This window comes from Vicugna pacos, chromosome 6 (assembly GCF_048564905.1).
Source record: "Vicugna pacos chromosome 6, VicPac4, whole genome shotgun sequence".
NCBI classification, from domain to species: Eukaryota; Metazoa; Chordata; class Mammalia; order Artiodactyla; family Camelidae; genus Vicugna; species Vicugna pacos.
In genome coordinates this window covers 37,358,550-37,370,897 of record NC_132992.1, presented here as the reverse complement: position 1 = coordinate 37,370,897, position 12,348 = coordinate 37,358,550, and the positions used below count along the sequence as shown (strand labels likewise).

General features: G+C 35.7%; 1 long non-coding RNA gene across 1 annotated transcript in view; it reads left to right on the top strand.

Annotated features, from left to right (window-relative positions):
* The window catches only part of LOC140696875 (uncharacterized), a 221,847-nt gene that overhangs the window by 43,146 nt on the left and 166,353 nt on the right, over positions 1-12,348 (top strand). Inside the window, exon 2 of the long non-coding RNA XR_012073475.1 lies at positions 8,364-8,511. This is a non-coding gene — a long non-coding RNA (uncharacterized lncRNA). The remainder of the gene's footprint in view (positions 1-8,363; positions 8,512-12,348) is intronic.

Sequence of the window (12,348 nt, the reverse complement as noted above, 5' to 3'; positions counted from 1 at the left end):
AGTGAGTTTTGTATCATTTCATCTCTTCTCAACTTCAAGGCTACTTTCTCCAAACTAACAGCCATCTCTGTAATCATTCGACCCTAGAAGTTGCCTTTAAAAATTATATTTGCTTATTTATTTGTTGTCTATATTCACAGCCAACATTTAAGCTCTTGTCCCTTGCTTATCATTGTGTTCTCAGCATATAGCAACTTGCTTAATACATAGCGCTCACTCATGGAAGAATTTTTTTGAATGAATGGATGTTATCCAGCTCTGGAGAACCATGTGGAATAAAGTTATAAACTTTTGTGGTCATTAAGAAATAAAATAGGATTTGAGGTTTTGGAACTATGGTGAAGTGTGTAGAATGAGACTTAAAGGGGCCTTGCTCAGATCCCTGAGGACCAGCTAGATTTAAGAGGCAGGCGTAGGAAGATACCATAAAATATATGGAGATGGAGAAGCCACAGGGGGAACTTAAAGCCAGGCTATACAGAAAATAAAGCTAAAGGAAACTAAACAAAATAAGACAAGCAAACAAACAAAAAACAATAAATGTGGTATCATGGCAGCCAAGGAGGATGAAAAATGCTGTCAGCTATGACTGAGTTTTGAAATGAGGGGGTGACTGTTGGCCTTACTGAGAATAGGTTACTGGAGCAGACAGATTACAGAGGTTCTGAGGAGTGAAGAAAGGAGGACTGAGAACAGTAACAGCAGCCCTCTCTTTCAAAACATTCTGCTGTGAACACAAGTTCAATGGGTCAGTAATTAGAGAAGTTGGATGCAGTGAGAGAACTTTGTTTTGTTTTGTTTTGTTTTAAGATGGTAAACACTTAGCAAGTTCCAGTGTGACTGGAGAGCATCATTGTTCCTGTAGAAGCAAAAAGGGACGGAAATCAGAGCAAAGCTGAGAGAATTAGCCTTAGATGGAAGGGTGGGAAGAGTAGAGTCTGGAAATGAAAAGAGTAGAAGGTCTGAGATAAGATGGCAGAAGTATAGATGCCTCTGGACTCCATGCTAAGCCTCAGCATTGATATGCAGGGGGCACAAAAGTGGGACATAAAGGAGGAGGCAAAGGTCCAGGAAGTACATCACAACTAAGACATCAAAGTATTGTGGTGCAGGCCTGGCACCAGCAGTGTTATAACAGAAATATCTGCAATTAACCTGAGATACTCATTAGGGAAATAAATGTTTCAGTTTGACATTAACTCCTTTCTTTTTTAATGCCCTTAAAAAAATGTATTGGGTACTTACTGTGTATCTAGCCTAGACCGAACATTATGGGACTGAGTGTTACATAATTGTTTTAAAAATCGTTATATTCTGTTTAAATACGCTTCAGAATGTTTTAGGATAACACCGTTATTACAAATGAGCCTTATGAAAAAATTTTAAAGTAATGAGCAAATGTTCGTTATAAAAAATATAGAGAAAATTCCAGCATAACTCGTGCACTTTTTTTAAAAATGTAAACATTTTGTATATAATATAGTGTTGTGGCAGTACTGTTAACTTTTATTTAACTTTTTTTTTACATTTCTACAAAGATTTATGTTTGTAAAATAAGAAAAATATTAGCACATATTCATAATTATTGCCTTAGGAAAAGCATCTTGAGGTAGACTTATGTGGGCCAAAGGGCATGCATTTGTTTGCCACACATTACCAAATTTCCTAACAAAAATATTGTACCAATTTAGCATAATGCTAGCAAAAACAAACACTTATTATGAAGAAAGCACAAATGATTCTTAAAAAGAAGACCTTCAGAGATTATGGCAGGGGGAAAAAAACAGGACAAAATCAATTGGCAAAAAAATCCTCAAGATTTTCCTTTGTCACTGCTCAGTTGTACGATTTGCTGTTAGAAGCATCTCCCAACTAATGAGGAACAGAAGTTTGTGTATCAGTAAGCAAGGTGTCTTGCTTCTTGGTGGGACAATCCTGAGGTTTTGTTTAATACAACCTTTCAGTGGGTCTCCAGCAGGATTGAGCCCAGTGGTGATTCATTAGTAACAAGCTCTTTAATGACTTTCCTCCCTTCTGTGCCTCACCTTCCCACGACTTTACCATGCATCCCAGGTTTACCTCCAAAGTTAAGACCTTGCACCTAAATTGGGTTTGCTTTTTGGAAACCCAGTATGACATCCAGGGGAATTGCATTAGACAACAGAAGTTTTGCTTTTGTGTTCTTTTTCTTTTCTGTTTCTAACCATGGAAGTGAAAACACATAACTAAGAATATCTCACATCTTAATTAAGCAATGACTATCTTCTTTCCTAGCGCTGTGGTAAATATATTGCATGGTTTAACGTATTTAAATCTCACAGGAAATGCTAAATGTGATACAGGATTTGGGAACAGACAAATCTCTCATCTACTATTCAGCTAATAATGAGTGCTTACTATGTGAAAGGCACTCCGCTCGATGATGACAGACCATGCCCTTATAGATCTACAGAATAGCGACAAAGGTAGATACCAAATAAACCAAAATTCAAATAGCTATTTAATTGAAATAATGAGGAGTTCTGAAGGAAAAGGGCAGAGTGACATGAGGCAGAAGTTTAAGAGGGGTCTTAATGTCATCTTGTGGAGGTCATTCCCTGAGACTGACATTTAATCTGAGATAAAAATGATGGATAAGAACTTATCCGTTGAAAAGAGGAGGAAACACATTCTAAGTTGAGGCAATAACAAGTGCAAATATTTGAAAGGGAGGAGCTTAGCACTACTGAGAAACTAGAAGATTGTTGTGGGTGGATTGTGACAAGAAAAGAGGAAGATGGCTAGACAGGAAGCCAGAGATTTGGAAAGTTGCCAGATCATGTGGGGCCTTGCTGGCTATGCAAAATGCTGGATTTCACGCCGATCAGAATTCAGAGCCATCAGAGGATTTTAGCAGCATGCTGGTGTTTGTTTGCTTTTTCCTTCTGTTTTCAGTACACTTCATTTGTGGGCTTAACTCTATGGCTAGCCTCAGAGAAAAGCTTCTGGTCTTCTAATAGAGGCTATAACTTGCCTGTTGGAGAGCCAAATGTGGACCACAGACATGTTTGTTGGGTTCCCAATGTACTGGCCCATTTTTAAATGTTTAAATTAGTTGTTAGCTGACATCTGGATTTCTAGGATTTCTGGAAAAGGAAAAGTCAGGCTATGTTGGCTTTTCTCATGACATCACTGCAATACACCTGAGAAGAGGTGGTCATATTGAAATGGTACATCTATGCTTGTACATCTGTACTCCAGAGTTCACAAGCACCATATGTATCATGAAGCTACTGTATTACACAGTAGCATTGAGCTACTGATTTATGTTGCTATCTGGCCTTTGTAGATAGTTGAGTTTGCAAAACCTACATGATAATTTCAAGTAGTGCAGACTCCTGAGTCTCTGAGTAAACAAGCTTCTGAATTAGATTATGCATTTGTTGTGGATGAAGTTCAACGGGCTGTCCTTGGGAGGATAATGCAGATTAGTTAAGAGTGCAGGTTTTGGATTTGGATACACCTGGGTTCTGTGAGAGGCCCCAGCCTACAGCTCCAGAGCCATTTCCTACCACTTGTCTTCTAAGCTGCACTCTGCTCACATTTAGGTATTTGACACGTCTCTCTATATCAAGTTTTGATGTCTTGCGAGCCTATATCCTTGCTATTTTCCCTTCTCTAAAGCCCTTTGCGGCATTTTCCTATTCATCCCTCAACATCTAGCTGAAATGTCACCTGTTCCTGGCAAAGTTACTATTCTCACCCCTGCCCTCTCCAGATTCCTCTAGGTTCCTATAGTATTTGAAACGTTCTATCATCACAAAACATATTACATCATTTCATAGCTAATTATTTCTTTCTCGCTCTGCTGGATTGTGAACTCCACAAGGCAGTAGCTGTGTTTTACAGAGCAGAGAAGTTAAATGGATGAAAAAGTGCTTGGTTTTGAAGATGTTTTTAGATACTCTCATAATTTGAAAGTTACTGCTGCAGAACTATGATAGGAGAAGAAGGAAGAGGAAATGGAATAAAATATCCTAGCTAGAAAGTGATGACAGGGAGATGGAAGGGAATATGTAGTAAAATCCTGAGAAGACCTTGAAGGATTGGACAAAACTAGGGGAGAAACTAGAGCAGATAAGCCAGGTGGGGCAACAGAGAGCGACCAAATGCCAAGGAGCTTGTGGGTGGTATGTTCACACAGCTGACCCAAAGTGGAATTCAGCAGGAACCTGGAAGCTGCAGCAAGTGAGAGCTGAGAGCACTGCTGTGTAAATGATGTACAGGATGTGGGAGAAGATGAGCAATGCAAGAACCTAGGACCACCGACCTTACCAGCAATATTCTGAGATGTGGAAACAGTAGCAGGAAAAGCAGACTGGGTGAGGGGTCCAGGGATGCAGACTGATGAAGTTTATACACATGAGAGCTGATAAGGAGCAGAGATTAGGATATACGGTACAGATGGTGATTTAGAACTTCGAGGTGGTTTCCATGTTCTTAATGTGGGACCCAGTCACTGAGAGGTGTCTTTAAATCTATGAAAGTATAATATAGTGAGAAAGTCATTAACAACTGGGAATTTGGAAAGAGGAAAATAAGGTTTAAAGTTCTATTTTTATTTTAATGTTACAGATTTTCTGTTTTTAAAACCATTGAAAACAAATAGTAGAGTCAAATATGTTTTTCTTTTTGGTGTTTTCAGGCTCAGATGAGATAATTATAATAATATCTCACATGTATATTATTCTATAATATTTACAAAATATGTTGGCATGTATTATTATCATTATCACCGCCTTCTATAACTTGAACATTTAATGGTGCTGCTTGGGTTGTTTTGTATCCTGTTAATAATAAAAACAAACCACAGTACACACTCACACATACCCACACACATATTTTTCTAATCCCACTCATTTAATTTTTGTCATGCTGTTTTTTAGCTTGTGCTACTTTATTCCATTTTCATATACCTTTACAATTCTCTGGAAATCCTTTCTGGAACAAAGTAGTGGTACAAATATACAAGTGTCATTTAACTTTATGAGGTTTATCTTCTGGAAGATCTTGATTATTTTAGCTATTATCCATAGATTGACAAAGAAAATAATGGTAACCCTGAAAAGGTTTATGAAAGATTTCTTTTCCAGTTAAACTTCACTTCTTATCTGAGGATACCAAATATAATAACAATCACTTCAGAGATTTAAAATATTAGGAAATGTTCACAGGCCTCAAATACGTAAGCATACACTTGCCCATGAGCTTTTGAACATGTTCAAAAATATGCTCACAAATTCCACTCTTGCAAACGATTTCACCACATATATTTTTGGTCTGGTTGCTCTACATCCTTACACTAAACAAAGATGATCCTTGTTCTTTATCTCAGTTATAAGACACAGAGAAGATAAAGAAGAAAACATCCCTTGAACCTTTCACCTCAGTAAAGTCATGGGTGTGACTGACTCAATTGCTATTCTAAGCAAGAACTATAAATCATTTTAAAATATTTTTATTCCAGTGAGTTAATAGCATCTGATAAGTCATGCAACAGAAATCCATAAAATATATCTAAATGAACCAAAATACTGGAGCATACCACTCATCAGGCTTGGAGTATAGACCAAACTATCAAATTAAGAATTAAAAAGGAAAAAAAAAAAAAGGAAGGGCTTGCATATTTGCAGAGGAGATATTTAGGGTATATAAATTAGATTAAGAAATCAAACAACTTACGATCCTTACTAAACCTAAAAATTGAAAAACATTAACATCTTCCTTGGCAAAACATGGTTTTCAAATCTATATGACATCGCTTGGCTCCATTTTTAGTCAGCATAAATTTGGCTTCTATTCTTACATGGCTAACAGCCAAATTCATCTGTCTTCTATGTCCAATCCTAGCATCTTTGTTTAGTTCCTAGACTGAGATTCTGTTTTAAATAGCCTGAAACATTACTGTAAAGGAAGAGATTTTCCTGAGCAATTTGAGGTATCTTTGTCAAATCATATGGTTATCATCTGAGGCTTTGTTTTCTTCAATTCAGTGGTTTGAAAAGTGTTGCTTTCTTTCTGTAACTTGCTTAGAGATTTTCATGCCTCCTTTCACCAGAAATTGCTTTGATTAATATAATTCTCTTTCTGCTATGATTTCTTTTGCTATTCCCTGCCCTCTTTGATGAGTGAAAAATACAGGTGCTAGATTTCTCAGGAGGGCTAAGATGGAGGGCAGTGTGTGCGTTCCCGTCTTTACTGTCACAAATTGCATTTAGAACTTTAGTCTTTACATTTGTTTATAAAAACCTAGAAGATTATTTTACAGGTCTTGGACCTCTTTGCCAGCAGATCGATTCCCCCCCCTTCTGACCCCTGAAGGCTGACTTTCTTTATTCTCATGTTAGCTGACTTCTTACCTGGGTTAGTCGGTGAGAGGAGAAAATGAGAGATGGAAGGCAGGATGAGGGAGGCAGCTGGCATATCCCCTCCCTAAGCAGTTCCACTGGAAGCAGCTTGTCTCTTTTGTGACTCCAGCTGCCACCATCAGGTCCCACCATGGTTCTGACATCCAACCCAAGAGGCACACAGGCCCTGAGCTCCAGTCTTCCAGTTTCCTTCGATTCTCCAGTCTAAGGATGTTAGTGAATTCCTCACAGTGTTAATCTGTTTATTACTTTATCCCTATTGTTACCAGTTACTGTTCTCAGCGATTCTATCACCTGTGAAATTAATTTCCTGCATTAAATTCCCTTTCTTGTGAACAATTGAAGTGGATTATGTTTTGCTGGATAGACCCCAGTTGAACAAGCATCAGTTCTTAGCTAAATATAAACAGGAAGATTTTGAGTATAACAAACTTATCACTGGCACTTGCAAAAGAGGATTTATGAAGGCTATTGTATGATCAGGATAAATCTAATCATACGTTTACAATAAAAGTTATCATTTGAAATAATCCTGTAAAAATTACTAATAATGAGATTGCAATTCATAAAGGAATTAATTCAGAAATACTCGAGACAGGTAAAATGTATTAGAAAAAAAAATTGAGTCCTTTGTAAAATATTCTTATGCGGTATATAAAATCTTATTTACCTTCTCTAATTTATAAAGTCAGATTTTTGTGTCCAAGCATTTCTCCCTGAATTTTTTCATCCTAGGAAGAAAACCTCAATCAAACTGATGTAAAGCAATGACATAAGCAATGACAACAAATTAGAGTCTAACTGTGACTAGATCTGGAAACTGATATATAAAGAATAAAAAAGACAGACAAATGCTAAAAGTGTCTATACCTAATTAAATCTAATAATTACTAATAAAATAACTGGATCAAGTTCCAGAAATAGGGCTTTTTCCTTTATAACTATTTGTTATTTTCCAAATTCAGCTCCAGGTATAGTAACTGTTACATCACAAAGATCATTGCCTTTTGTGGTACACCATGAGTAAATATAGCAAGTGTTAATAAGAATTATTTTTAAATAATTTAATACTTCCACATGCCAGCCAAGTACAGGCTTTGCTTTTACTTTTGTTTGTGTATCTTACCCATGGAATCATGGATTAATATGCCATATATTTTTGCCAGTCTTTATGTATAATTCTTACATGTCATTTTTATGTATATATAGTCACATTTAGAAAAAATATTTTATAAGATATCCCTTATTTGGTCTTTCATGTGGAAGAGAGAACATTCAAACACACCAGTATAAGACATAATGGCAGAGTGGACAATATGCTTGGTTCCTGTCATGGCCACAGTCAACCTGTTCACATTGTCCTGAACGGAGGAGGCAGTGGAAGAGGCAGAGGGAGAGTGGTCAAGGTACTGATGAGGACAATACTGGTGTGACCTTCTTAGTTCGCTTAACTATTAGAAGCTTTGCAAACAGTATGAAAATGATTTTAAGTGCCTCCGTTTCCAAATGGCCATCTTTGTGTGAACTGGTTCTGCTAATGTGGTCTGAGTTGAGATCTTGAAGAAGAAAACTTTCCTATGCTGACACTGCACTCATAACTGGAAAACTGCAGTAACCAACAAAACTATTCTTAGAAGTCACTGTGGTCACATGTTCCTCTGAAAACCATAAGATAGATAAATAAAAAGTAAAACTTCCTTTTGATGTAGATTTATATGATTCCATTTCTGTCAAACTGACATTGTCAACAGTAATATTACTTTTTCCAAAAGATACGTAAGCTCAAACCATGCAAAAACAAATATTCCTTTAAAAACATGTATTTTTACGCTTGTAATAGGTGCTAGTCTGGTGATCTGTCCTCTGTTTGAAAAACAAAGTGCAGGCACCAAGATCTTTCCATCCCATCTTGCTACCTTCCCATCTTCAAACTTCTCCATCTCTTGTTTCTTCTAGGTTTGATGACAGTAACTCTGCTGAGGTTCGAGTTAAAGTGGTGCACACAAATCACCGGGGGATTCTGTTCTGCTTCAGCAAGTCTGGCCTGAAGTTTTACAGCTCCCAGATAATGCCCATGTACTGGTCTTAAGACACATTTTAAATAGTAAGTAATACAATTTTTGTCTTTCTTCCCTAAGAACTGCATGTGCCTTGAAGACAAGAACTGTGTCTTTCTTATCTCTGGGTACACAGTAATGCATAGTAAGAATATTTCAATGATGCATTTATTACATAAATGTTCTAATCATTCTCTATCCCTTGAGAGAATATAGTGTTAGTTTTCTATAAACACAGAACAAGAACTCGGAAAACAAATATATTCCTATGTAAGATAAACACATCAAACGTATTAGACTTAAACATATGTGTATATTCATATATGGTTCTGGTTTTGAATGGTATTGGAATTCCTATGGAGGAATTGTATCTGAATGCTTTATCCCTAAATGCTAGTACTGTAAAGATACACTATAATGACAAGTAAGTAATAAGTATGAAAAGTCTTGTTTTAGAGAAAAGGAAGATGTAATTCTCTCTAAAACAAGACTTTGGTAAAATACTGAAGCATTCCTTATTTTTAGCTGTATATACCATTATATTTTAAGAATATAAAATCCTATAAAATATAAGGGATTATAGAATTAATAAATGTATCTCAACCAATTTAGTATTTTTTCCTAGTTTTGAATTTAGAATTACAAAACAGAATTTATGCATTAGGGAAACCAAAATATTGTATCTCAGAACTTTTTTTGAAGGAGGTTAGGATAGTCGAAGTGATAGAGCTCTCTTTTTCTAATTTAATAAATTCCTAGATTCTTTTGACTTTTTGCACAAAAGACAGTATCTGTATTAGTGTTCCATGCAAGTGGTGATTCCAGAACATCCTGTAAATGAAGGTGCAGCATGTGGTAGGTGATGAGTGTACACACTTTCTCAATATTTCCCTTTTCTGCTTCTCCTTCCCCAGACAGACCCACAGTAAATCCCACTATTGACAGAAATCAACTTGCTCACAAGGAATTCTGAGACCCACACCCCACTGTTGCCTATAGTGTTTCTTGGCTTTCCTTATTCCTTCTCCCACCCTTTTCCACACTCCCTGTCTTAGCAAAGAGGAAAAGATGGATCTTGACACAGAGGCCATAGGGCGCTGGTCAAAGAGGAGGTGGAACAAAGATAGGAAGGATTAGAGACCGGCCACTGCTGTTTCACTTAATCTGTTGGTACCCATATGCCTGTTAGTATGGAATTGAATTGTTTCTATTGGGAAGTCGCTTGCTAAAATGCTAAGCTGTTTTGGATGTTGATGACTGAAGTGCGACAGCTCATATGTACCGTTGAATACTCTGACAGCATGAAAAAACTTACTGGCTCCTGGATGTTTTATCTTAATATACCTACAAATGCCACATATATTACAGTTTCTTCCTTCTTCAAAGGCTTTTCATTGTTGTCTGTTTTCACCTCATGATTGCCTTCTTGGGGCTATCTCCCCCATCACTGAAGTAATTTATTTTCATAGTAAATCCCAGTCACTGTGGCAGTATTTTCATCTACATGTTTAAAAGCGATTAATTGCTTTCTATCAGTTATACATATAGAATGGAATTCCTTACTGAAAATAAAAACAAAATATAAGTGCACTACTACCAATTCATGTTTGGAAACTTAGAAACAAACTATAGGACTATATTTAGAATAATATTTATAATCATAAACACAACAAGAATCACCATACATGCACAAAGGCTATCAACATATTAGTTTCTCAATATTAGATGATTGCAAAAATGATGACGAATGTCCATATCCCTTTAATATTACTCAGTAAATTATTTAATTTTTATTTCTCCCAATCCAAATGTTTTAGTGAAGTGAATAATTTCTGGGATATATAGATACTAAGATCAAATAAAGTCCCATTTTAAATTATCTTGTCATCATTTTTTAGAATTTGGTAACACAGATTCTATTCAAGCACCTAGTAATAAAGATCTCAGAGATAAAACTGAAGTATTCTAAGCAGGAATGGGTTGGCTTGTATCAAGATAAACTAAAAATCTCAAACACTCCATTTCCAAGATCACCTCAGAGAAATAAAAAGGCACTTAACAGCTAGGATATCCTATCCTATAGAATCACAGAGAAGAAATGGCTATTCAGATTAAAAGATATGGGTGGCCACTTTTTTCCTCCAATATGTCTAAGTAGGTTTTATTTGCTAAGACACTCCTCACATAGCTGTATACATTCTACATATTCAAGAGAACTTATGAAAAAGGCAGTTATCCAACATTTCTTTGCTTGTTTAAGAAAAAAGAACAAACAATGCTTGTAATGTGGCTACAACACAAATTTTATTTTATTCACAAATTTAAGGTAAACTGCTGAGAAACCACTATGCTTTACATTGCAAACAACTTTATCTTTGCATTATTTAGACACAAACAGATGTTATTAAAAGTATGATTTCTGATAGCATAGAACACTTTAAAAAATCTTTGTAATAAAATATTTAGTGGGTTATTATAAGTTATAAGAACTACATCAGCCACGTGGAAGCCATTTTGATGGAGAAAAATTCCAAACTTCTCTGATGATTTGTAGCTGAACTGGCCATTCTGCTGTGAATATTTTCCCTACAAAATTGTCAGAGAATTAATTTTCCAAAACGAGAGAGGAAGAGGAGGAAAAGGTGTTTTGGTCAAATTAGGCAAGTCTGGCAACGAAAATTTTAGGATATTATACTGTCAAATTTGGATCTGAAACTACTGAAAAGAGTAACTTCTGTAAGAAGCTACCAGGATATTAATATTCCAAGATGAATTTTCCTCGACTCCTGTGGCTAGTCATACAGTCTTAAATTAATTGAGGAATCAGTTCATTGTAGAATCTGAGCTCAAATACATTATCATAGAAAGCCTCAGAATTCTCCCTATAGTCAAATGTTGTACATTAATACTCAGTTTTACAGCTTTCAGTGTAACTTAGTGTGTGTGTGTGTATTTGTATATTTAACCTGTTGGTAAAATACAATCTAAAAAGGAACCTGAATGGAAGAAATTTAACATAGTTGAAAAAAAAAAAGAAAAGAAGGAAAGAGAAAGAGTCCTCTGATATTTAGTTCAACTAAATAGCTTGTCTTTCTCAATTGGAGCATCCAGTGAATATTAGCCTCATACGTATATTTTATTTTCTGTGTTAAACCTCAGAATTCATTAGTTAAGTGTGCTTGAATAATCTGAACTAGTCCTAGAACTTTCTTAATTCAGTTCCTGACTTCTATGAACTTACACAGCTGTTTAGTTCTTTTGTAAACAGGGAAGGCTAGGCACTCTTGCACAGATCTTTTTAGCATATGAAACATATTGACATGAATATAACATATGTGCCAAAGCAATATTATTCAGTTAACATTTCAACGAAATGCAACATAAAATTTTAAATTACATATTTCTGCATGTGTTTGATTCTTGTTTACTGTATCTGATCCAGAAAAAAATACTTGTATTATGGAAAAAAAACCTCTAATATCTTTGCATTTTAATATCATTAGAAAGGAATGCCTATAAGCAGTCATTTATCATCTAATTGCTCTAAAGTCATGAGATATCAGCATGGAAATTTTAATTGATCAGGAATTTCGATTCACATGGCAGATGTCTGGGAGAAGGGTAATGACAGACATAAGTATGTCAAACACAGAAAGCAGGTAGGATCATTTTGTTTACTGAAGAAGGCAATAGATGGGTTTCCACTCTGGTTGAAACATATCACCTTAAGCAAATCTGTCGCATCTTATCACCTTAGTTCTCCAAATAGAATGCACAAGCTCTTTTCCTTTCTCAGGTAGAATGGTGTGATTATTGATTACTTGTTCTTTACAATAAAAGAACTCATAATATATAGTGTACTAAATTATGTATTTTTCTTTTTA